The sequence below is a fragment of the Hyaena hyaena genome, unplaced genomic scaffold (genome assembly GCF_003009895.1).
Source record: "Hyaena hyaena isolate Hyena2069 unplaced genomic scaffold, ASM300989v1 scaffold_363, whole genome shotgun sequence".
NCBI lineage: Eukaryota > Metazoa > Chordata > Mammalia > Carnivora > Hyaenidae > Hyaena > Hyaena hyaena.
This window is the reverse complement of record NW_024080995.1, coordinates 1,288,758-1,316,517: the sequence shown is the minus strand read 5'-3', so window position 1 is coordinate 1,316,517 and position 27,760 is coordinate 1,288,758. Positions and strand designations below refer to the sequence as shown.

Genomic DNA, 27,760 nt, shown 5'->3' with positions numbered 1-27,760 from the left:
CTTTCTTGTACCTGTTTTTCATTATAGATCCAGTTTATTCTTGCCTATGACTTTGTATGGTTTTCTTCTTATAACCTTATTAAGTTCTAGCTCTATTTGAAGGCTATCCCTCATTTGCGTGCTCAAATTTGGCATGATTGATATTGCCTTTATTTTGCCTTGATGACCTAAGCACTCCCTAAATTATGTATAATTTGTGACATATAATTTTTCATGACTTGTTTATCTGGCCCAGATTTTGTCCCTTTCCCCTTGCAGCTTGCTATAAAAATTTTGGGATTATATTAAGGACATATAATAGTTTTCCTGTAATGCTCAAAATCTGATTTTTATTTGGTTATTACATCAAGGTTTTACAACTTTTAAGGAAAGGCTATATTATTTTTATTCTCACTGTATCTGCAGATTCCATCAGACCTGCTCCCTTCCTTCTCCCAGTGCCCATGTGAATCATCTTGGGTAAGTCTGTGATTCGAAGCTTAACTTGAACATGCTCAGAAAACACTTCCAACAGTAGTGCAAGTGAATGGTTTGGTAGACTGTGGAAGCCATAGGAGAGGCTCCTTAGCACCAGGCTCTCTTCTCATTGCATTGTTGTTGTCTGTGCTTAGATATTTGACTTTAACAATTGACAACCTCATTGTGATTACATACATTAGTAATATTTTATTGACATTCCCATTGAGGGCACATGGACACAGGACAAAGATATGGATAGATGAGAGGCAGTGTTAGAGAGAACTGAATGGAAGGATTCTAATGATACCGTATACACCAATTATTGAGACTAGCAATTAGGAGATCTCTGTCCTAATTTTAGATTTGCCTCCGACTATACCTGGCAAATCATTGAACCCATGTTTTCAAGATTTTCTTTTGAAAATCAAAGAAATTAGGTTTGATACTTTAAGCTGACTTTGCTTACCCTGTGCAAATTTTGGCATGGGTGTTAGAGCTTCATTCTTTGCTCTAGGTTATTTTAATTAAAAATAAAAAGATTCTTTTTTTAATGTTTATTCATTTTTTGTTTTTTTTTTGCTCATTTCAAATTTTTATTTAAATTCTCGTTAGTCAATATCATGTAATCAATACATGTAATAGTTGTTTCAGGAGAACAATTTAGTGTTTCATCACTTAACATAAGACATTCAAATGATTTTTAAAAGGAATCTGTCGTATCAGAGTATAGTCCACTGGAATGTTACTCATTTTTGAGAGAAAGTGATAGAGTACAAGCAGAGGAAGGGCAGAGACAGAGGAGACAGAATCTGAAATAGGCTCCAGGGTCTGAGCTATTAGCATAGCCTAGTGCAGGTCTAGAACTCAAGAGCTTTGAGATCATGACCTGAGTTGAAGTTGGACGCTTACCCAACTGAGCCACCCAGGCACCCCCAAAATAAAAATATTGTTTTAAACATTCCACTGAAATTATAGCAAGTTATAAATTATAAAATGGAAAAAGTAAGGTACAGAACATCAAATATATTGTAAAAACTTCTGAGGTGTGAGGGTTACTTATACCTAAATATCCTTTTTACTATAGGGTATTAGTAAGAAACATAGAGGGCAAAACACAGAATGGGTAATTGTATATATTAGTGGTATTGAGCACCCTGAATTCTTGTATTTCATATTCTTGCCATATTCTTCTAATTTTTAGTTTTTCAGTTCTCTCTCAATTCTGAACTCCTTCTATTCTTAAAGTCAATAATTTATAAACCATATATAACAAGGCATAAATTTATGATAGAACTTGAATTTCTCATTCCTTTCAAGAACACATGTGTTTAAGCAGGGTGAGGGCATTAAGCCAAATGACTGGCATCATATGTAGAAATATCAGGAATCAGCCCATGGTTAAAAAGTTGTCTTTTCTTTCTCTTTTGAACAGCAGAACCTTCCAGTGCACCTGAGATCAAGCACTGGCAATTAATTGTTTCATGCTAAGACAATGCTGTTCTTAAATTCATTATTTATTCTCTTATATTTCAGAAAAATTTATATGTGAATTATTCATAGCACAAAATCTGCTTAAATGTTGCATTTTCCATGTCATAGTTACACAGACATTTTAAAAAAATAGGGCAAAACACAAAATGCATAAAAATTCAAGTAAACTGAATTTGATTTTACCTATGCTATCTGAACCTAAGACATAGTAGACAAATCACTTTTTGGGGGGTACTTTTATGCATTTGTATGCTAAAGGGGAGGGAAGAAATATTACTTTAAATCTAGAGAATTTGAATATATTATACTGTGGAGCAGAGAGTGTTGGTCTGCTTCGAAAACCATGTCATATTTGCAGTTTTCAAAGGTGATATGTACATCTGGGTCTGAGGAAACGGTCTTGTTGAGATGGTGTAATTATGGGCCAGAGAGAAAGTGATAGAGAATAACAGAGCAATGGAGTCTGTCCATTTTTAATCCCTTCATTGTGGATTTATTGGTCTTAGTTTCTATGGCTTGGAAGAATTAATTTTATTGGTATTCCCTGTTAACATTTTCCTTTTTATTTCTAGAGTATTAGAAACACAACACCTCAAGATAACAGTTTGCAAATATGGTGTTAAAAAGCATACAGGACTTGGGGCGCCTGGGTGGCTCAGTAGGTTAAGTGTCCGACTTCGTCTCAGGTCATGATATCATGGTTTGCGGGTTTGAGCCCCACGTTGGGCACTGTGGTGACAGCCAGCTCAGAGCCTGGAGCCTGTTTTGGAATCTATGTCTCCCTCTCTCTCTGCCCCTCCTCCACGCATGCTCTGTCTCTCTCTGTCTCAAAAATAAATGTATAAAAAAAAATTAAAAAGCATATAGAACTTAATTCGATTTACCTTTGAGATTTATTACCTTGAAAAAGGCATAGGAGAGGAATTCAAGAACTTCATTGTACAACAAATTAGTGAGACTGAGAGCTGAGATGTTAGAATATAAATTAATTGATTAATATGTAATCTCGTTATAAACAAACATGATGCTCATCTATGTTCATCTCCATTAAGGGTAGGTAATTTCTGTTTGAGAACTATGCCTATAAATTAAACATACAGTATAAGCATTATTCTGTCTTTTCACACGAATACATATGAATACATGTTGCTCTCACTATTTAAAAAAAATACTTCACTTATAAAGGCTGAACTGAGGCTCTAATGGGCAGCCAAATTAAACTCACATCACAACACAAAATGATCTTCCTATCCATTCATAACTATAATGCCAATATCATTACTCATTGTATATAGTGTGGACTTGTAAGTTAGCTTACAAGAAGGCTGAATTTAATGACGTTTATGTCGGCTTATATGTGGTTTGTATATTTCATTTAAAAATGTATAAGCTTGCTATTATTCCATACTCAAAATCTTAGACATAATTCACAAGAGTTAAAACTTAAAATGATGTGTGCAAAGAGCAATGCAGAGGGGTTTTAAGGTTTTCTTGTTTTTCAATTAGATTGAAGCTAAAGCTTTTTGTCTATACTTTACCTGGTGCTGTATTGTTATTTTTAAAGCATCACTGGAATTTATTCCATTTGAAAATATGAAGACTTTCTGCTAGAATTTGAAACCATTGAAAGTAGCAAAGACCATCCAGAAAAATTCTGTTTCTACTGCTGGACTGCTACTTTACTTAGAGACTCTTAATTTGAAGTAATTATAACACAGTGTGAAAACTATTACATTTATAAAACATCAAGCCTGATTCCTTTGTAAAAAGTCTCACTAGTCTGAGATTTTAAATATAAATTATTCAATAGCTAGTTCTTTTTTAATGCTTTTTAAGTGGTTATTTTGATGGTTTTAAAATGAAAAAGTCCCAGGGAACTGCAGCTTCCAGCTAAGAAGGAGTGGAGTAACAGGATTTACACTTTTGCTGGAAAACAAAACAACTCTCTCTACAAGTATATTTCACTTATTGGAAACCAGATAGCACAGGACCGTGATCTCATCCTAATCTCTCTTGCTTCCCTCTCACTCTGATTTTATCCTAAATTTTGAAGCAGAAAAACTAATTCTACAAGCACCTACTTCATCTGCCAGTCTTCCATGGCTGACAGGGCTCATAAGAATATATAAGAAGTACAAGAGTAAGGAATTATTGAGAAAATAACATTAATTATTGAAATACTATTCTGCTCAGGCAAGTAAGATGAAGGTGTCAGATACAGGTTTGGATGCTAGCTGGGGGCTCTAGGCTCTGACAAGATCATATGGTCAAATGATTATTTGGGAGCTTTTCCTGATCTTTCTCTCATTCAATACCCATTCTAAGTTATTCTTTGTTCTAAACCTGTCATCTCCTGTTAGTCTCCTTGAAAGTGTCAATAGAAAGCAAATTTACTTATGGTTTGATAACGATATTTTATTTTGGTAACTGTGACCAGGATACCCAAGCAGTAAAAAAGTAGAGGTAAATGCACTATTCTTAGTATAGTTGGCCAAAGTCTGAGTGAACTACTACAGTTGCCTAAGGGTACTTAATAAAGAGCTGTTACAAATTAGAGCTAATTATCATCATTTACATTTTTGTAGATAATAATAAAGGACAAAAAGAATACAATTAATGATATTTTCATCCCTTTTATGGAATGTGACTTCTGGAAGATTAGGTAAATACAAAAGTGGCCAAAGAAGAGGATTTTATTTTCGGAAACTTGGTTTATGATTTCAGAATTATTTGATCCTAGAAATGACAAAGAATTGATAACTCGATTAAAAAAAGCCCTAAATTTAATGGGGTAGTTAAGGTGATATGGTCATTTCCAAATGTTAATACAATTGCAGTCAATAATACATTTTAAAAACAAAATTTAAAAAATTTTTATTTATTTAATTTACTTAAAAGTAAAATTTGTTGAAAGATAAATTTATTTTAAAAGAAAATCCAAGAGATTTCAACTAAGAACAGGAAAAGTATCTGTGGGTACAAACCAGGCTTTTTGATGTGCTCAGATTTTAAATATAAATTTATAAATGATGTAAGAAATGTTACATAACCATAATGAAATAGAAATACTCCACAAGAATAGAGTTGAAAGTTACAGACCTTAAAGAAGATGTTAATGAATGCTTAAGGCTATTTTCACAACAAGAACAAGAAAGAATTTCTATTTGGAATAAGTGATATAAAATAAAGAAGTAGAGAAAAAGAGACCAAGAAAACACAAAATTACTACTTTTTTTTTAAGCAGTTTGCTTTCCTGGTAGGAAATGTGTATAGATTTTAGGGTATTTACATTGGAGAACACCAAGAAATACTAGTTATTGAAGATAAAATGTAACATTCCTGTTGGTAATCTTTTAGATATAACATTGTACAATATACTAAAAGATTGAATATTCACAAATGTTGCAGTTGTTTAAAAAAAAAAGAAAAAAGTAAACTGAAACCAAGAGTTCAGTCCTTGACATTACCTGTGAACAAGTTATTAAAACTAATTCCTTTTCAATTATTTAAAAGAAAAATTAATCTCTGACTTTATTAAGAACATTTCTCTGAAAGACATTTTTCCTTTTTTTAAACATATTTTTTGACCTGGTTAATATCACTGTATTTCTTGGTCTCTGCTGCTATAGACTAATAACCTTACCTTGGTAAGAGTGGTTAAGTACAAGTCTCATATGAGACAAGATAGTATGACTTAAAAGTTACATAAAAATTTTCCAGCAGCTTGATTATAGCAGCGGCAAAAAATCAAATAGAACAGAGGTGACAAAAGGAAAACCTCATGGGTTACAATTCATTAGAACCAGGTGACAAGGGATTTCACTTTTGCTTCGGACGTGAAAAGATATGCAGTCTTCACTCCTGGAGTAACACAAAGGGAAGCCTAGATAAGATAGAAAATCATAGTTATCTATAGGACTACTGAAGAGCAGTGAAGAAAGTCTTGAAAGAAAGTCTTGATGAACTGATTCCCAGAAAGAAGAGCAATTTACATGTGAGTAAAGCGCCAGAGCAGTTTGGAGCAATTGCTGGGTCTGGTCAGGCAGGCAGTTGGAGGATGTCTGGCAAAAAATATAAGAAATTGACTTATGGAGGTGAGGTCAAGTGAGCTATTGGTTGAAATAGGGCCAGGCAGGAATGAATATAGTCTTGAATATAGTCAAAATGAGAGAATAGTTTGCTTGGTTCAACAGTTGTCTCTGCTGCTGAACACCATCACCAGTTTTGCTGGTACAGTGAAGGCAGGGCTGAAAAACCAGAGAACACAACAAATCAGTCAGTCTAATGCCAAGCACTTTAAGGCTGGAGTCCCTGAGGAGAGGCACAACAAAACAGGACAGAATAGCTTTAAAGAAAAAATGGTTAGACAGTTTCCAAGTTTCATGAGACACATTAAATCACAAATTTAAGATATTAAGCAAATTCCAAACAAGATAATGCAAGAAAATCACACACAGGCACATCAGAGTAATACTACTGAAAATCCACGATATATTCTAAAAGCATCCAGACCAGTCGCATTATGTACAGAGAAACAAAGTTAAGTATGGTGGCTGACTTCTCATTATGAACAAAGCATGCCAGAAGGTATTGAATGATAGCTGTTAAAGTTGTTTAGAGGGGTGCCTGGGTGGCTGCATTGGTTGAATGACTGACTTTTGATATTGGCTCAGGTCATGATCTCGTAGTTGTGAGATTGATCCCCGTGTTGGAGTCTGCACTGAGTGTGGAACCTGCTTGGGAGTCTTTCTCTACCCGCCCCCACTCATGCACTCCCTCTTTCTCTCTTAAAATAAATAAATAAACATTAAAAACTCTTTAAAAAAACCCAACAAACAAAAAAACCCAACTATAAATACAGGTTTATATGTCCAACAAAAATAACCTTCTAAAGGTGAAATAAAGACATTTTTCAGATTAAAAAAAAGCCAATGGAATTGTGGTGGCCAAAAGTTCTGCACCATAAGAAAAGCTAAAGGTAGTTTTTCTGTCTAAAAATAAATAATACAGATTGGAAAGGTAAACTACAGAAAGCATTAAAGATCACTATAAATTGTAAGTATATAAATATAAAAGACTTTATATTTCCTAATAACTTCAAAATACAAATTATATCTGTAAAGCTCAAACAGTAACATTTTGTAGTGGGGTTTATATCACAAATAGTGATAAATTGCATCAAAACAATAGCATAAAAGATAGCAAGAGAGTAACTGGAATATTACTTTTGTTACCATCTTACATTATACCTAAACTGGTATATTTTTATTTTAATTCCAGTGTAGTTAATGTACAGTGTCATATTAGTTTCAGGTGTGCATTATAGTGATTTAACAATTCTAAACATTACTCAGTGCTCATTACAGTAAGTGTACTCTTAATCCCCTTCATCTGTTTCACCATCCCCCTACTTACCTCCTCTCTGATAACCATCAATTTTCTCTTTATAGTTAAGGGTCTGTTTTCTGGCTTGTCTTTTTTCTTTTATCTGTTTTGTTTCCTAAATTCCACATATGAGTGAAATCCTACGGCATTTGACTTTCTCAACTAATTTATTTCACATAGGATTATACTCTCTAGCTCCATCCATGTTGTTGCAAATGGCAAGATTTCATTGTTTTTTATGACTGAGTAATATTCCATTACATATATCATTTCTTCCCTAGCCATTCATCTATCAATGGATATGTCCATAATTTGGCTATTGTAAATAATGCTACAGTAGACTTAAGAGTTCACATCTTTTCACATTAGTGTTTTCATCTTCTTTGGGTAAATACCCAGTGGTGGAATTATTGGAGCTTCTAGTAATTCTGTTTTTATTTTTTGAGGAACTTCCATACTGTTTTCCACAGTGGCTGCACCAGTTTGCCTTCCCCGAAGGAGTGCAGTTCCTTTTTCTCCATATCATTGTCAGCACTTGTTTCTTGTGTTTTTGATTTTAGCCATTCTGAGAGATGTGATATCTCATTGTGGTTTTGATATGCATTTCCCAGATGATAAGGATGTTGAGCATCTTTTGGAGAAATGTCTGTTCATGTCTCCTGCCCATTTTATAATTGGATTATTTGTTTTTTTATGTGTTGCATTATACAACTTATTTATATACTTTGGATACTAACCTTTTATAGGATGTGCCTTTTGCAAATAGCTTCTCCCATTGCTTAGGCTGTTAAAAGACTTTTAGTTTTGTTGATTGTTTCTTTTGTTATGCAGAGGCTTTTTATTTTGATATAGTTCCAATAGTTTATTTTTGCTTTTGTTTCCCTTGCTTCAGGAGACATATCTAGAAGAATGTTTCTATGGCCAATATCAGAGAAATTACTGCCTGTACTCTCTTTTATGGTTTTTTATGGTTTCAGGTCTCCCATTTAGTTCTTTAATCCATTTTGCATTTATTTTTGTGTGTAGCATAAGAAAGGGGTCCAGTTTCATTCTTTTGCATGTAGCCTTCCAGTTTTCTCTTTTCTATTGCGTATTCTTAGTTCTTTGTTGAATATTAATTATATAATCGTGGGTTTATTTCTGGTCTCTTTATTCTTTTCCATTGATTTATGTGTCTGTTTTTGTGCCAGTATCATAGTGTTTTGATTACTACAGCTTTGTAGTATATCTTGAAATCTGGTATTGTGATATTCCAGGTTTGTTCTTCATTTTCAAGATTGCTTTGCCTAATCGAGTTCTTTTGTGGCTCATACAAGTTTTAGGATTTTTGTTCTAATTCTGTGAAAAATGTTACTGGTATTTTGATAGTGATTTCATACAATCTGTAGATTGCTTTGGGTAGTATAAACATTTTAACAATATTTTTTCTTCCAATCCATGAATATGAAATATCTTTTCTTTGTTTTTTGTTGCATTCAATTTATTTCATCAGTAGTTTATAGTTTTCAGCATACAGGTCTTTTACCTCCTTGGTTAAGTTTATTTTTAGTTGTTTTATTATTTTTGGTTCAATTGTAAGTGATTTTTTTTCCCCATAATTTCTCTTTCGGCTGCTTCATTATTAGTGTATAAAATGCAACAGATTTCTGTATATTGTATACAGAAAATTTTGTATTTTGTATCCTATGACCTTACACAATTCATTTATCACTTCTAGCAGATTTTTGGTGGAGTCTTTAGCCTTTATAGTATCAGGTCATCTGCAAATAGTGAATGTTTTTCTTCTTCCTTACCAATTTGGACACCTTTTGTTTCTTTTTCGTGTCTGATTGCTGTTTCTAGGACATATAGTACTATGCTGAATAACAGTGGTGAGAATGGACATCCTTGTAATGTCGCTGATCTGATGGAGAAAGGTCTGTTTTTCACCATTGTACATGTTAGCTATGGGTTTTTGATATATGGCCTTTATTGTGTTGAGGTATTTTCCTTCCAAACCTACTTTGTGGAGGGTTTTTATCATGAATGGTTATACTTTGTCAAATGCTCTCATTGCATGTATTGAAATTATCATATAGTTTTAATCCTTTCTCTTGCTGAGATGATGTATCACACTGATTGATTTGCAAATATTGAACTACTCTTGCAATCTAAGAATAAATCCCACTTGATTATGGTGAGTGATTTTTATAATGTATTGTTGGATTCAAGGTGCTAATATTTTGTTGAAGATTTTTGTGTCTATATTCTTCAGATTTCTTTGTAGTTTTCTACAATGTAGTTTTCTTTTTTTGAAGTGTCTTTACCTGGTTTTGGTATCAGAGTAATGCTGGCCTCATAGAATGAATTTGAAAGTTTTCTTTCCATTGTTTGCAATAGTTTGAGAAAAATAGGTATTCTTCTTTAAATGTTTGGTAGAATTCACTTGTAAAGCTATCTGGTGTGGATTCAGCTCTTGTCTTTGTCCTTCAAAGTCAATGGCAGCAGAAGGAATTACTCAAGACTCTATGCAAGTCAAGAGAGATGAGAGGGAGGCTAAGGGAAGTCTCCCCAAACTTCTCTCAAGCTCCCGTGTTTAATAAGCATACGTTTAGAGAAACAACATGCAATATGTCAGTGGGCTTTGTGACAGTACGAATGTTATGAAAAAATGCAGAAAAACAAGTTAAGGCTTTCCCAAGACTTCAAAAGAAGAGATACAGAAACAGGGTAGAAAACAGGATAAGATATTCCGTGTAATAACATGGGCTAAGGAATTTATGAACAGAGGCAGAACCTAACCCTTAGATATATATTAACTACATAAGTGAAGCATGGCATGCTTTTCTCAGCAAGGCCAGGAAGCAGTGTTCTGCTTTGCAATGCACTCCCTATAATCTCCTAATGCAGGATATAGCTCTTTGATTTCCCACAGTCTGGTCCTGGACTTTTGCCTTTTGGGAATTTTTTGATTACTGATTCAATCTCATTGCTGGTAATTGGTCTGTTTAAAATTTCTGTTTTTCCCTGATTCAATTTTAGGAGGATATATATTTCTAGTAAAGTACCAATTCCTTCTAGGTTGTCAATTTGTTGGCATGCAGTGTTTTCATAATATTTTCTTATAATCCTTTGTATTTCTGTGGTGTTTGTTGTTATTGCTCCTCTTATTTGAATCCCTCCCTCTTTTAATGAGTCAATTTTATTGATCTTTTCAAAGACCCAGTTCAGCTCCTGCTTTCATTTCTTCTGTTGTTTTGTTTGGTGGTGGTTTTAGTTTCTATGTTGTTTATTTATGCTCTAATATTGATTATCTCCTTCCTTCTACTGGTTTTGGATTTTGTGTATTCTTCTTTTTTTAGCTCCTCTAGGTATAAGGTTAAGTTGTTTATGTGAGATTTTTCTGGCTTCTTGAGTTAGCTCTGTTTTGCTATAAACTTCCCTCGTAGAACAGTTTTTGCTGCCATCCCAAAGATTTTGGGCCATTGTGTTTTCATTTTCATTTGTCTCCATGTACCTTTTTATTTTTTCTTTGATTTCTTGGTTGACCCATTCATTGTTTAGTAATATGCTATTTAACCCTTCTGTATTTGTGTTTTTTACAGATTTTTTTTTGTAATCGATTTCCAGTTTCTTAGCATTGTGGTTGGAAAAGATACAAGGTATAACTTAAATAATTTGAATTTGTTGAGACTTCTTTTGTGGCCTAATATATGATTTATTCTGGAGAATGTTTCATGTGCACTTGAAAAGAATGTGTATTCTACTGTTTTAGAATGGAGTGTTTTGAATATATCTATTAGATCCATCTGGCCTAATGTATCATTCAAAGCCATGATCTCCTTGTTGATTTTCTAAACTGAAATAGTATTAACTCAAGAAAGATTGTGATAAATTAAGGATACTATTTTAGTATTCAAAGCAACCACTAAAACATTAAGAAAAAGGTACACATAAAAATAACAGAGGGAGTAAAATGAAATGTCAAAAGGATTATTTGGAAGTACTCAGTTAATCCAAACAGAAAAAGAAGATAAAAAGAACAAAGAACAGAGGAGAAAAGAGAGAACATAAAGTAAGATAGTTAACATAATTAATCACTTAATTGTATTAAATTTAAATGGATTAAATACTCCAGTGAACAGGTAGAGATTAACAGAATAGACTGAAACAAAATAAAAACACAATTTAATTATCTGATGTTCACAGGAGCTTCATTTTAATTTTTATTATAGTTGCTTTATGTTTTTCATTTGAAATTATTTCTGACATTTAGATTATAAGAGAATAGTACGGAGAATTCCCAAATATCCTTTATTCAGATTCACTGATTGCCCACACATCACCATACAACAACTATATGAAAAAATGAATCCTCTTGAGTCATCAGGGCTCAGAGAGGTTAAATGATTTCCCAACAGCTAGTAAGCTTTTATTGGTGCTTCAGTATAAATTCAGGCCGCCTTAAGACCAGAACATATGTTCTTAAATATTATGCTTTATTTTTGCAATGTGTATAAATGTAGTTGTGAATTGTTGGTGTCAGTATTCAAATGTATGTCGAGCTGGCTTCATAATAATATTTTATATCTCAGTATAAAATAATTAGTTATCCATAAATAATTAGTTAAAAGTCTAATGTGAGGGTTTCTAGAGTAGGAACCTTATCACAGAGGTTGCTCAAAGTTACTGCTAAATGACAGTGTTTCAGGGATAGTATATAGAGGGATTCTGCCTTGCATAGAAGATCAAATAAAGTGGAAGAAAAAGGCCCCTTCAGATCCTAAGAATCTATTATTTGATATTTTGTTGCAGTATTCACAATTTCAGCTTCCTAATTTGCCCTTCCTCTCCAGTCCAAAAAGTATATTAGAGGTCATCTTTATTTATCAGTAGATATTCATTGTATTCATAATTGCCTTAGGTATTAAGGTACTTCCAGATATAAAGAAAAATTTTCATAATGTTAAATAAAAGGGGGTTCTTATATTAAAACTTAAACTTCATTAAAATTTTCAAGCTCCGTTAAACTAAGTTAAGCCTCATTAAATGAGGCTTAGTGTCTTTAGCCTTCTTAAACCAAGCTGGGAATAACTAAACTTTTAAAAATTCTTATGATGCTTTTAGGCTCAAAAGACTGGATAAGACTGGTTAAGCATCAAAAGCTAATTAACCTGGGATCATTTAACATCTTCATGGTTGACAGAACAGTTAAATTGTTAAATCAATTTGTATTCCATTAAATAGTTTTAAATATTGTTAAAATTTGTTAAGCATCATTAATCCAGTTAATCATCATAACAGACACTAAACACTTAAACTTTTGTTTAGTTTTTAAGAAAGAATCTTGTTTAGTTTGGATAAAATTCATTGTTTATGAGTAACTCACATTAATATTTTTCTCTTCCTTTATAATTACTAATTAAGCTACCCCTATTTAGAAATGAAGATACTGAATGAGTGGAATTATAAGCATTTCCTTTACCAATCTATGCATCCAATGTCATACTCATTTAAATCCTATTGCACTATGATTCAGACTTTCTCTATCTCTATCATTTCTATATCTAGCTATCTATTTATCATCTAAATGAATACTGAATGAATGGGTGAATATTGCCAAATATGATAATTCCATATATAATTATTTGTTATTAAAGGGAAGGAAATGAATAGCAAAGGTACTTGAAGGAAACCACAGTTAATTCTTGGATAACCATTTGCTTTTTGGTGAGCTGTTAGACTATTTCTTTAGTTTCAGTACCATGTGAATTAATATTTGAGAATGTCTCTACACTATTTAGAAAGTTAAATATTCTTAATAATTTCCTTTTATTTTATTTCCTTTCAATTAAAAGAACTGTACCAATCAGAATAAGGTAATATAAAACAGAAATTAAATGTTTGAAAAACAGTTAAAAAAAGTAACATTTGTTCCCTCTTTTAACAAATATTTTCACTTAAGCATGGGATGCTTCTACTCATGTAGCACTTTATCAGTGATTGGATAATGCCGAGGTCATAAAGGACAGTTAACATGAATTAATGACTCACTCCCCAGGGGCAGACTCTACCAGGTTACAGTAGCAATGCTAGAGCTGTGCAGAAGAAGGCATGTCCTTAGTCCAAAACTCTACTCTAATTCTTTTATAACTTTCCAAGTACTTTAATATCCTCTTGGATGCCTCTGTCTTATTAAGACATTTAAAGAATTTGTCATATCCTATAGCCAGGTCCAGTCAGCATAATATCATCAATATAATGAACCAGCCTGTTAGTTGAGGAATAACAGGACAGCCAAGGTCCCTGTGGACTATGTGATGACCAGAAGCAGAAGAATTGATATATCCTGTGATAAGACGATAAAAGTGTTCTTTATTTCTGATCATGCTTATATCTGTTGATAAGAATCTAAAGAAAGCAATATAGGCTTGTTAGGATGTATTGGTTTTATCCACTAAAACCTCTATTTTCCTACCAGTTGTGATTGGTAAACGATCTGATTAAGTTTGCAATATTATCAGTCATTCATTTTGCAAGGCCTGTTTGGCTTTGGTATCAGCCAAAAAGGTAAATTAATGGGGGAAGTAATAGGAATCATCACCACTCAGTTTTCCAGGTATTTGATAATAGCATTGATTTCTGCTCATCTCCTGGGATAGGATATTGCTTTTATTTTTTATTTAGTTTTATTATTTTTTTTTAAATGTTTTATTTATTTCTAGGAGAGGGAGAGAGAGACAGCGTGAGCAGGGGAGGGTCAGAGAGAGAGGGAGTCACAGACTGAAAACAGGCTCCAGGCTCTGAGCCGGCAGTCAGCACAGAGCCCGACGCGGGGCTCAAACCCACAAACCGCGAGATCATGACCTAAGCGAAAGTCGGACGTTTAACCGACTAAGCCACCCAGGCGCCCCGATAGGATATTGCTTTTAATATACAGTCTTGGTACAGGTGTGACATAATGACTGTCACATGACAACTTTCCATATTGACCCTCAGTTCACAGGAATAAATTTAGAGAGTCTTTCAGATACTAAGTATATATTCTAGGACCAAAGAAAGAACCATAGCATATGGACATCCAGTGGATGTCTTGTGGATGCCTAAGACCTATAACTTAATCTTTTAACTGACCTTCAATGCCAGTCATTGTGGCCATGAATCATAGCAGGGTTTTGGGTCTCTAAGAATTAGCTTCAGTTCAGAGCCAACATCTAATAATCCTGGAAGGTCTGGGTATTTCCCTTTCCTTAGGCATGCTCACCTTGCTAATATTTACATTAGCAAGTTTCTGCAGTTATTTTGGATAAAGGCTGTCTTTTCTCAGGGTAGGTCTCTTCTCCTTTTGGGCTGTGATAGGATAAAAATCTCTTGTTTGGGGTTGGAGGCAATGAGAGGTGGTGAGGTTGGTTATTTATGCAAAAGACATCCTTGGGGCAACTGCTTGAGGTGAAAGATTTTATGCACAATAATACTGGTTCTTTAAGATAAGTACTGGCTGCTTTTGTAATTAAGGAAAGCCTTGAATAATTTAGGGTTTAAATTTCATGGTCTTACCTATTTCTACCAAAATGGCCCACTACCTTAGGTTCCAACCGCTTGCAAACCATGCCTTAATGTTAGTGAAGAGGCCTGGTAGAGTGATACATTTTATCGACACTGCAACTCTGTAACCCTTACAGTCAAGCTCAATGTTATCTGTCATACGACGGTGGAAGATAAGGAATCTTTTAAGTCTTTCATAGAGATTTTCTAATTCTTTTTCTTTTTCCTGATGTTCTGAACTGGGCATTCAAGAACATCACTTCTCATTTTCTCTAGGTAACATCTAGTATTTTCAGAAGCAGCCATTCCCATGCCACAATCTTTGTAATCCCTACTGTGACATAACCACTAATGGAACAGCCACTTGATACTCAAATATCAATATAAACATACCATATATATATATATATGTATACACACACATATACATATATATACACACCATATATATATATACCTTATATACACACACCATATATATATATATATACCATATGGTGCATATATATATATATATATATATATATATATATTTTTTATATATGGTATATATATATATATATAGCATTTTCCCTCAACTTGTATGATGGTTCAGTCTTTTAGAACTGTTTTTATAAAGTAGAAGATTCATTAGGAGCTATAAAAACTGTGGTAAGTCACTATGATCAAAGAGCAAAGATCTACTTCTTATTATGAGAGCTATTCCTAAGCTAAAGCTCTCCTCATTAATTATGGCTAAGTCTAAATGTGAACTTTACTCAATCAGAAAGGTCTAAATCTAAAATACAGGTAATAGACTTTTAGTCAATTTCCTAATTTATAATGGGCATAAAATGACATGTTGATCTGTGACTGATCTAGTATGGTGATGGTTGTTGGTATTTTCTCCAGTTTGTTTAAATTCTTTTAAGCCCTATAAGGATCTTGAGGCTTGAAGCTACTGAATGCATGGGTATGGAAATAAGCAAGGGTTGGGTGAAATACTAACCATGTGTTCAGTGGAATTTGTCTGAGCCTCAGATCTCTGCTTCTCTCCAAAACCTGAGCCACAAACTATTTTGCTTGCAGCATTTCAGGATATGAATTCTTTTCATTATTCTCAATAACCACCACTAGTTGTTTGAATCCTGGAGAACTCATTACAAAATTAAAATGTCTTAAGATTTCTCTTTTGTAAATTTCTGTGACATAATCAGCCAGACTCCTCATATCTCCTAAATCCTTTTGAGCAATGTTAGATATATACATCTTCAGTGTTCTCGTTGTGCTAAAAGAATGCAATTTTGTACAATTACCTGATTCTTTTCATAGTAACAAATGAGACTATATTTGGTTCCATAACATATAAGAAAAATTCCTAGGTGTCCATCTTTCACTCATTTATAGAAACTATTGATTTTTCATATTAAGTGACTCAGATTTTGCTTTCTGTCTCAGAATGTGAACAAATTAGTGATAAGGAATAAAATCTAATAAGAAAAACATGTTCTGTTTTATTTCATACAAAAAGGATAGGTCTATTTGAATAAGTAAAACTATGTATTAAAAGTTTTTTCTTATATAGAAATGCCTTTTTATAACACCCTGTACTATGTTATATTCAGCTTTGAACTAGACAGTCTTTTATGGAGGTGGAACTTAGAAAACTTTGATTTAACTAATGGCTAAGAATGATTTATAATTAATGTATCAATTATTCACATGTCAATGTTTCCAGGCTACAAGGAGTATGTATATGACTTGTCGTATGAACAGGGCAATTTCTTCACAAGGTAAATATGCTTAGCAAATTATTTTCTCATAAAGCAAAAGTGAAATTAAAATGAACCCTTAGTGAAACATCAACAATTTGAATTAGTTGGGTCCAAATTGGCTTTTCCTGTAGCCTTAAAAACAGTATCTAATAACTTTACAATCATATGATATTTAATATCCATATATTTGCATATATTTTACTTTTAAAGCTATCTTTAATATTTATATGGAAACACTGCTGAAAAGTGTAGTGAATGTTAAAAGCAGCAATAAAATACATCTATTGTTTGAAAAAATGTCTCTCCCAAAACTAAATCAGTGACTTCTGTATTAAATTTTCTTAGTTTATGCTTCTCAACAATATTTTTTCTAATGCTATAATGTCACAAGCATAGCAAGCTGACTGCAAATCAAGCCATGTTTATTTGGCTTCTAGTCACTAACACTAAAACAAAAATTTTAGAGTCAGGATTTACCTGACAACTTTTTCAGATGATAAATGAGGCAGTTTAGCATACCTCCCTTAATTTTTCCTTCACTATTATGGCTGTAATCTTGAGAGCAAGAGCCAGGCATATCTGCATTCAAACAAAAAGGATGTGAAAGAATTGTCAGCTTACAGCATGAAAAGTGCAGTTAATGGACCATTTATATTGCATGTCTCCTGATGTTTGGGCTAGAACACCTCCTACCATCTGGAACTAATTGGAATGTTGTGGCACAAAATTGGGATTGTGGGTTGAATTGTGTCCCCCTCAAAAAGTTATGTCAAAATCCTAACCCCTGGTACCTGTGAATGTGATTTTATTTGGAAATGGGATGGTTGCAGATGCAGTCAAGTTAAGATAACATAACACTGAATTAGAGTGGGCCCTAATCCTGTATGACTAGTGTCCTTAGAAGAAATGACACAGATAGAAGACACTTAGGGAGAATGACATGGGATAAGGGAAACAGAGTTTAGAATGATACATCAATAAGCCAAGGAGTACCAAAAATTGCTGGTGATGCCAGAAGCTAAAGAAGTCATGGAACATCTTCCCTGGAGCCTTCAGAGGGAGTGTGGCTCTGCCAACACCACTGGCCTCCAGAACTATGAAAGAATAAATTTTTGTTGTTTTAAGCCACCCAGTAAGTGGCAATTTGTTATAACAGCCCTGAAACTAATAAACCTGATTTTTTAAATGGAAGAATTAAAAAATATATTGAAGTATAGTTGACATACAATATTATGTTAGTTTCAGGTGTACCACATAGTAATTTGATATTTATAAACATTATGAAGTGATAACCATGTTACCATCCATCACCATGCAAAGTTATTACAGTGTTATTGACTGTATTCCCTAAGCTATACTTTACATCCATACACATGACTTATTTATTTTATAACTGAAAGTTTGTATCTCTTAATTCCCTTTACTTCTTTCACCCATACTTCTACCACCTTCTCTCTGAACCAATGGTTTGTTCTCTATATTTATGAGTCTGTTTTGTTTGCTTGTTTGTATTATTTATTAGAATCTATATATAAGTAAAATCCCATGGTATATGCCTTTCTTTTTCTGACTTATTCCACTTAGCATAATACCCTCTAGGTCCATCCATGCTGTTGCAAATAGCAAGATTTCATCCTTTTTTATGGTCAAGTAATATTCCATTGTGTATATGCACCACATCTTTATTCATCTATTGGTGGACCCTTAGGTTCCTCTTTTATCTTGACTATTGATAATTTAAAATCTTTGTCTTATATGCAGAAGGGTTGATGGTTGATCTTTACATATATTGATAATAAATACTTAACATTGAATCCTGAAACATGGACTATTAAAAGATAAGTTTAAAATATATGCTTTTGCTTCTTGGTCTTATATGCTATAGAATGGCAGAACTATTGAATAATTTTTCTGAATGTGTTTATCACTTTTGCTCCTTTAAGGTGAGTAAAAAGGCGTGGCTCTATTGGAAAGTTGTGTTATGTGTACTTATAAGTTTTGCTAGTCTGCTAGCATACTTGTATCTGACAGATTTTACTTTATTGCCTCCATTTTTTCTATTAATAGAAGCTATTACTTTGGTGAAAAACTACAGTTCATATGGATGAGTGGAATTATACTAAGAATAATAATGACAGAACTATAACTATCTCTTTTTCAAAAAAGGAGTTTAAAATTTTTACTATAAAATGATGAATGTGAAAAAAAACTAGAAATTATTTTTGGAAATTAACTGTTAACTTTAAAAATTAAAAAAGCCATTAACTTTTAAAATTAATTAACTATTAATTTGAAAAATCAATACATATATTCAGTAGTAAATTGGACATAATTGAAGACTAAGTGACTTTGATAATAAAATTAGGTAGATTCTACAATTCAACAAAAGATAGTGCCTGTGAAAGAGAAATTAAGGTATAGTAAGAAGCTGTAATATGTATCTAATAAACTTTAAAAGATGGATATAATAGAATGACTGCATACTATTAAGAACAATGAAAAATATTAAAACATTTTAAAGTAAAATTATAGATTACCTCTGCAGAAAAGACAATCATATAAAAGTAGGATTTATCTCAGCAATAATTTGTCAGAAGACAATGGAATATCTTCAAGGTACTGAGGGAAAGTATCTTTGAACCTGAATATCTATGTCCAAACTATTAAGTTATTACACACACACACACACACACACACACACACACACCAAAACAGCTTATTGCTATTAAGACAGAATAAAATAAGACCTCTCAAAAGGGAAACAAAAGTGACAACAAAGTTAGTATCCCTCATACACAGAATCACCTTTAAATGAAATGTAAGCTATGATGGAAATCATTAGGATTTCTGTTTATCTGGGCACCGTGCTGTGAGTTATTTCCATGCACTACTAAGAGAAGCTAGACAGTCAGAATATTTACAACACAGTGTGTTAAGCAGAATCCTGTCTTCCCACTAATCAAGTTAAAACGAGTCTTAAGACAAAGACATTTTTCTGCATGATTGAAAGTAATAAATTTCCTGTGCTATGTTTTCTTGTCATTTAATGTCCATGAAAAGTACTCTCTGCATTTATGAATGTAAACTTCTATGTTTGTTAAAATTATGAAACATTTAGAAAAATATGAGAAGTCAGAATGTGTGGCTAGTTTTTAAGATTACAATGGTTCATTAATTATATTTATTATAAATATTTCAGGTTTGACTGAATTTCACATTAAAACAAAATTCTCAAGTTTAAAATATATGTGTATTGAAATTGTTTTTATCAGAGCTATCCTTTTCACTTCACTTTATGAAGACTCCAGTATGATTTCTGTTATTTAGAACAATAGCTCAGAAATTTTTATTCTCTTTCATAAGTTTAAAAACTAGCTTAAAAAATGAACATGTTTCTAAAGTGTTTGTTCTTCAATCACTCCACAGGCTGTCATGGATAACATATTATACCAAGAAGAAAAATAACCCTCGGCAGCAGGAGTGGGATTCTAGAAAGAAAGGGTGAGCAACATATCATAAAACATATTGAAAAAAATAAAAGATTCTAAAATAAAACAACAAATTCATTCATACTTTACATAGTTTGGGATAGGAAGTGGGAGTTCAAAGAAAGGATAAAGCTTAAGATTCTTTTCTCCAGGGGACTGATATGCTGATTTACCTTAGATTGTTATACTAAAATATTAATGTTAAGTATGGTTATGAGTTGTTATTGGTAACCATTAAAAGAACAGAGAAAGGACGTCTAACTCTTACCTTTGTGTATTTTTGAAATATCTTAATAAAAAATTTTAAATTCTAACATGTAACAATTTAGTATATTATTATTATTCATGTATAAATATATTACATAAATTATTCATCTGTCATATGTGTGTAAAGTACATATATGTATTATTCATGTTTTATTATTCATATGTATATATCATTCATATATATTATTCATACATTATATGTATGGTAAAATATAAATTATTATACTTTATATGTATATTTATTATATATTATTCATGTATTATATGTATTTGTGTATTATATGTATGGTAAAGTATAAATTATTATTAGGAAACATATACACTGCACTCATGATAGTAGTTGCCTCTGATGGAGGGTAGTATTAGAAAGAGGTGGGGATATGACTTTAAGAGAATGCTTTGAGTTATGCAGTAGAGCCTTTAGGCAATGTGTCATTTCAGAATCATGGGGTAAAGTTCTGTGACACAGCTCCTTTCCCATCTATGTGTGATTGGGGAAGGAAAAGAGGAGAAAGGGAAGAGAACAGGAAGTCATCAGACTGTGTTTCTGGAATTTTCATGTCCAGGTTTCATTGTTTGTTAGGGGTAGCACCAAGGAAGGTTAGATAAGTTGAGAGTAAAGTATTCCACTATTCCAGATTGATCTTTCAGTTCCTGGGTAGAAGTTTCTCTCAGAAGTTGCCTAGAACCAACCTGAAGCATGATTATGATCAAATTAACTGGGTAGAGGTGTATCTTCTCAGCTGGCTTAAAACTGACCTTGATGTTTCTCTTAAGTGTCTCAATTCCTATATAGTTTGAACTGTGACATATGCAGTAGAGCTGCTGTGACAGGTTAATTAAACTAAGGTGACCCCAGAACAGAGGCTGAGGCAGTGGATAAGGCTGCTGGTGGGGACGTATAGTGAGGTAACCCATTTGAAAAACAGTTTGGCTATTTTTAGAAAACTTAAACACATACCTACCATATCACCCAACCATTAGATATTTACTCTGCACAAATGAAAAATACAACCACAAAAATATTTATACATAAATGTTCATAATAACTTCATTTATAATAATGGCCCAAACTGGAAACAGTCCACATGTCCATTAATCAATGAATGGGTAAGCAAATTGTATTATATTTTTATTTAACAACAACAAGAAACAAATCATTGGTACATTTAACCACTTGAATAAATCCCTTAATAATTGTGAGAAATGAAAGAAACAAGACCCCAAATGGATATTGTTATTCAATTTATATAAAATTCTAGAAACTGGAAACAAATCTGGAGCAACATAAAGCAAATACATTTTTTCCTGAGGAGTGGGTGAGGCTATATGATGAAATTTAGATCATGAAAGGGCCAAAAGAAACTTCGAGAATAATAGAAATGTTTATTATTTTGCTTGCGATGAAAATTACTTGGGTTTATACAAATGTCACAACTTATCAAATTGTACAGGTAACGTGTACAGTTGGTTGTATACAGTTATATCTCAATTAATCTGTAAAAATTATTTAAAATGTGCCAAACCCTCTGCAAAGAGTAACAGATTTTGTGCTCCACATGCACTGTTGATATATGGCAGTATAGAACAGTTGTAGCCTACTCTGAGAAAGTATTTTCCTTCTGTCCTTTATAATAGTTCTAGTTGGATGAACAGAGGCTGCATCACAAAATGCATACTCTCTATATTTTAAAGACAATATAGCATGATTATTTTGATGACAAAAACTAAATCAGATTTATATGTTTATGAATAACAATAGTCAATATTAATGAGTATTTCAAATATGGTTATTTCTATACAATGCCAGTGGTAATATCTTACTAGAAAAAATTACAAGTGTCGATCACAATACTAATTTTGCACTGTTATTGACTGACATTTGAAATTAGCCTCATGAAATAATTAGGGACATTCATTATAATTATAATACAGTATTAACACAGGCTATCTATCCCTGGGTCATAAAATAAAAGATATTTCAGTTTTTCCTTTTGTTCACCTTTGTTAAAATTTCTTGCTATCAGCACACATTAATCTTGGGATAAGTCAGTTTCTCTGAAGACCCCAGTGAAAATAATTTTCCATGTATGTCTCATTCTCTGTCTCCTTGACCTGCTTTATTTCTGTTCATAGTATTTATGCCATCTGACATCCCTTTTGGTTGCTTTGCTGTTTGTTTATTCCTGTGTCTTTTCCACTAGAAATTAAGCTGCATGAATATGAAGAATTTTTTTTTTTTTGCTTTTTTTATTGCTTTACTGAGACTAGTTCCTGGAATGTAACAGACATCCAGTAAATACTTTTGAATAAAATAAAAATGACAAGAAGTACAATTTAAATATTGATATAATCAGTAAGAAGTTAAACTCTTTTGTATCTTGAATTGATTCAAGGCAGGGAGTGGTTGTAAAATAAATAAGACTATTTTTTCTTTTTTAATTTGTATTTTCAAAGTATGTAGTCCCTTTCCACAGTTTTGCTTTCTGCAGTTTTAGTTACCGGTCGTCAACCGAGGTCCTGAAACAGATAGATGACCTTCCTCCTGACATACTGTCTGAAGGTCAATAGTAGCCTAATGCTGCATCACAATATTTGTATCGTTGACCTCACTTGTAGACATTTTATTCTCTGGCATCATCACAAGAAGAAGAAGAAGGGTGAATAAATTAGATGTTTTGAGAGAGAACATGTTCATACAACTTGTATTACAGTATATTGTTATAATTGTTTTATTTCATTATTTGTTAGTACTGTTAATCTTACTGTAGCTAGTTTGTAAATGAAACTTTATCATAGGTATGTATGTAAAGGAAAAAGAGAGTATATATAGGGTCCAGTTTTTTTTTAATGTTTATTTATCCTTGAGAGAGTGAGAGAGACAGAGAATGAGCAGGGAAGGAGCAGAGCGAGAGAGGGACACAGAATCTGAAACAGGCTCCAGGTTCTGAGCTGTCAGCACAGAGCCCGACGCGGGGCTCGAACCCATGAACCATGAAATCATGACCTGAGCCAAAGTAGGATGCTTAACCGACTGAGCCACACAGGCGCCCCAGGGTCCAGTTTTATCCATGGTTTCAGGCATCCATGGGGATGTTGGAATATATTGGGTGAATAAGGGGGACTACTGTAATGAGCAGGCTTCCTCAGTACAAATCCCTTCTCTCTCCCTCTGGTTTCTCAGAGGATTCTTCTTCCCTTACCATAGTCAGTTCCTGGCTGACACTTCTCTGCAAGCTCTTCTCTCATCTCCCTCTCCTTTTCTTCCTCTTGTTTCACTTGTTTGCTTTCCTTTGCACTTATGTGAGTCAGAGAACCTCATCCAGTGTAGCAGATCATCCTCCAAAGGGAAGAGAGTCATAAACACATCCGTTGCTCAATCTCCTCATCCTCACCCCCTGGGAAGTCTGTAAACAATTCTGAGGGAGCCCTGGGGAGAAGTTTTGAGAAAAAGTTCATACAAAAATAGTTATCATTTAAAACGAATTGAGCTTAGGTATACGCACGTTTTTGTTCAGCTTTGTGAAAAATAAGCCCAGAGTATAAACTTCCTAATTGAGAAAACCCAGGACATCCATGGGTTCTGTATCAGAGCTGTATCCTAAATGAGGGTAAATCATCCCAGGAAAGCCAGTGGTTCTGAGCTACACTGCAAACAAGTGCTGAAGGAAAGCCCACAAGAAGACAATGAAAGCAAAGAAATAATTCAACAGAACTTCAGGGTACAAGTCAACACACATACCAAAATTGGAGCAATCTGAAAAGATTAATTGGGAAAGTAATTCCATTTATAAAACCAAATAAATGAAAAAAAAATACATAGGAATAAATAACCAAGGGAATCAAAGATTTGTACACTGAAAACTATAAAGTATTGCTGAGTAAAAGTGAAGATGACCTAAATAAATGTCTTTCACTTTACCGATCCCAAGGGGATGTGATCAGTGTACCTATTATATAATGTCTTGAAATTAGGTACAAAGATTCCTTCCACTTTATTTTCCTTTAAAAAATTGTTTTTGCCTTTTGCAGTGTTCATGCCTTACTACATATATTTTAGAATTAAATTTATGTAATTTTTAGAGCATTCTTGTTCATATTTTCCAAACACCTTGCGAAGATTTCGATAGGCATGGCATCAAACCTGTATATGATGTTGAAGAGAATTTATATACTTGCAATGTTGAATCTTTCAATTTATAAACTCAGTATACGTTCCATTTATTTAGATTTTCTTTGATTTCTTTAATCAGTGGCTTATAGTTTTTGGCCTACAAGTTCTGTGATGTTTTGTTAGATTTACACCAAAGTATTTTTGAGTAGATAAAAAGAATATCATATATTTAATTGTAGTTATCTGAGTGTTATTGTTAGTATATGCAATTCAATTATTTTTTTTTACATTTATCTTGCATCCTGTAATGTGCCTGAACTCACTTTTTAGTTCTAGGATTATGTATGTGTGTGTGTGTGTGTGTGTGTGTGCGTGCGTACTCCTTAAGATCTGCATAGATAATCATGACATCTGCAAATAGGGATACGTTTATTTATTTCTTATCTTTCTCTATCTCTCTCTTTCTCTCTCACTAGCATTTCTTCTCTTACTGCATTGGGTAGCACTGTACCGTATTGAATAAAAGTCTTAAGAATAGACATCCTTCCTCTGTTATTAATCTTAGAGGGAAAGCATTCAGTCTTTTACCATTAAGAATACTATGCTTTGTAGACTTTTTGTAGATTTTTTTTTTATCGATTAGGGGAAGGTATCTTTTATTTCTAATTTTCTGAGAGTTTTATCATGGATTGATGTTGAATTTTACCAATTATATCAAAATGGTAGATTACATTAAATGATTTTTAAATATTGAACCAGCCTTTCATCCCCAGAATAAACCCCATTTGGTCATGGTATATAATTCTTTTTCTATATGCTCAATTTCATTTGTTAATATTTCATTAAGAATCTTGCATCTGTGTTCATTGCAAATATCGATCTGTAGTTTTATTGTTTTGTACCATACTTGTCTGATTTTGGTATTAGGGTAATACCAGCATTGTAAAATTGAAAGATGTTCTCTTCTCATGTATATCTTGGGAGAACCTGTGTAGAATTGAAGTTAATTCTTAAACATTTGGTAGAATTTTCCAGTGAATTTATCTGTTCTGTTTTCAAGTTTACTATTTCATTCCTCTGTTCCCTTTTCCTGCTGAGCTCACCAGCTGAGCTTTTATTTTGGTTATTGTATTTATCATTCTAAAATTTACATTTGGTTCTTCTTTATATCTTTTATTTCTTATCTGAGATTCTCTACTTCTTTTCCAATATTCCTTATTTTTAAAATTTGTTTCAAATGTATCTGTAATTACTCATTACAGCTATTTTATGATGGCTGTTTTAAAATCCTTGTCAGTTATGTCTAACATTTCTGTAATCTCAGTGTTGATGGCTGTTGTTATCATTCTCCATTCAATTTGAGGTTTTCTTGCCTCTTGGTTTGATTGGAAATTAGACATTTTGTGTACTATGTTATGATAAATTGGATCTTACTTAAATGTTTTGTTTTACCTTGTTTCATCTGACACTGCTGCCTCAGGAGAATGAGGATATTGAGTAACTACTGCCAAATGGGGGTAAAAGTCCAGTTTTCTGGTGGGTGAGAGAGGCTCCTCCTTACTGCTTGGCAGTGTAGAAATCTCAGCCCCTTGCTGGGCCTCCCCTGATCCCACCCTGTCTGGGAAGGGCAGATGTACCTTCTTGCCATTTACATCTGGCTTCTGCCAATATGGAGTAGGGGACAGGGGACTGTATGAATTCTGGGTGTCAAAAGTTCTCTCCATTAGGCTTCCTTTTACACCATGTCACAGGAAAAGGAAGGCAGCCCCTTGAATGCTGGATGGGGGTGGATGTTCAGGTTCTCTACAAGGTCTTCATTGACATCACAGGAGTTTTAGGAGGCTCATTAGAGCTTATTGGGGAATCTAAGCCTCAGCCTTCTTTGACATGACCCCTGCAATGGAGTTGAGTGTATTGCTAACAGTCTGGTGAGCGTGCAAGTCGAGGAGCCTTGCTTGGGTTTTGTTGGCATTACTGTAGCTGGATCCTTTTTTTATGTGTGTGTGTGTTTGGCTGGACTAGAGAGGTTATTATCTCAACTTTTTCTTGCTCTACTGCCCCTTTCCTGTTTTGATTTTGTTTTGTTTTGTTTTGGGTGTTCAGTTTTCATTTTCAGGTTTCTGGCTTCTCCGGTGCCATGTACAAGATGTAGAAGATACAAAAAGAAACCCAAGAACCTTATTATCATGTCATCACTTAGGTCCTAGGGTCCCTAACCAGTCTGCCTACTCCCACCTTTCAATGTCTTCCTATGTTTATTTTATAAGTAGTTTCAGCATTTTTGTGGTACATAGAAGGAACCATGGGTAAAATACTTCTACTCTGTCTTCCTTGAAGCAGAGGTAAAAATGCAATTCTATTTTAATATAACTGTTCTGTACAATTTAATAATTCCCTGCCTTTTTCTATGCTGTTTTCTCTGTTTGTAATATACACCCAGCCACACCTCTCTAGCAAAGAGGCAAACTTATCATTTTTCATGACAGAGCTCAAGAATTTCTATTTTGTTAAATCTTCCCTAACCTCCATTTTTCTGACTGCAGTCACTTATGTTATTGCTGCACTATATATATAGTTCTACATGAGCACACTTACCCGTTTATTTTAACTCTTTGTTGAAACAGCTGTCTTTCTTCTCTTACAGAAGGGATGGTGCCTTTTTTGTTCATACTGTATGCAAATAAAGGCACAGTGTCTGACAATGCTATAAAAAACCTGAATGTGCTTTATCTTTTTTTTTTTTTTTAGAGAAAGATAGAGCAAGTGTGTATGAGAGAGAATGGGGGAGGAGCAGAAGAAGAAGAAGAGAGAGAGAGAGAGAGAGAGAGAGAGAATCTCAGGTAAGCTCCACACTGAAATAGAGAGTTGAACACTTAACCAACTGAGCTATCCAGGCACCTGATGCTGAATGTGTTTTAAATAAGTGAATGGATATAGGAAAGAAGGAATGTCAGGTTTTAACTGGAAGGAAGACTAGGTATATTTTTAGGAATATAGAGTTGAAACAATGGAAACAACACCTTAATAAGTATGAAGAGAAGAGATGTAAATGAGTAATAATTCAGTTTCATTTTATTGCTAATAGGTAGCTTCCTTGAGGACATAAAGGAGAAGTATGGGGGAAAGTGATATGAAATGAAATATAATAATTCTGGTCCCACCTCTGTATTAGTGTTGACTACAAAATGATCCATTTACTTGGCATATCCACTTGAAGATCTTATTATCTCAGTTAAAATGAAAATTTCAATTGGAAATGTGAATAAGGAAAGTTGATG

General features: G+C 33.3%; 1 long non-coding RNA gene across 1 annotated transcript; it reads left to right on the top strand.

The window, feature by feature from the left end:
- Positions 1-414: 414 nt before the first annotated feature.
- Positions 415-27,270, top strand: LOC120243912. The gene is made up of 3 exons (XR_005531434.1): positions 415-459; positions 20,040-20,114; positions 27,237-27,270. It is a non-coding gene; the product is annotated as an uncharacterized LOC120243912 (long non-coding RNA).
- The last annotated feature ends 490 nt before the right edge of the window (positions 27,271-27,760 follow it).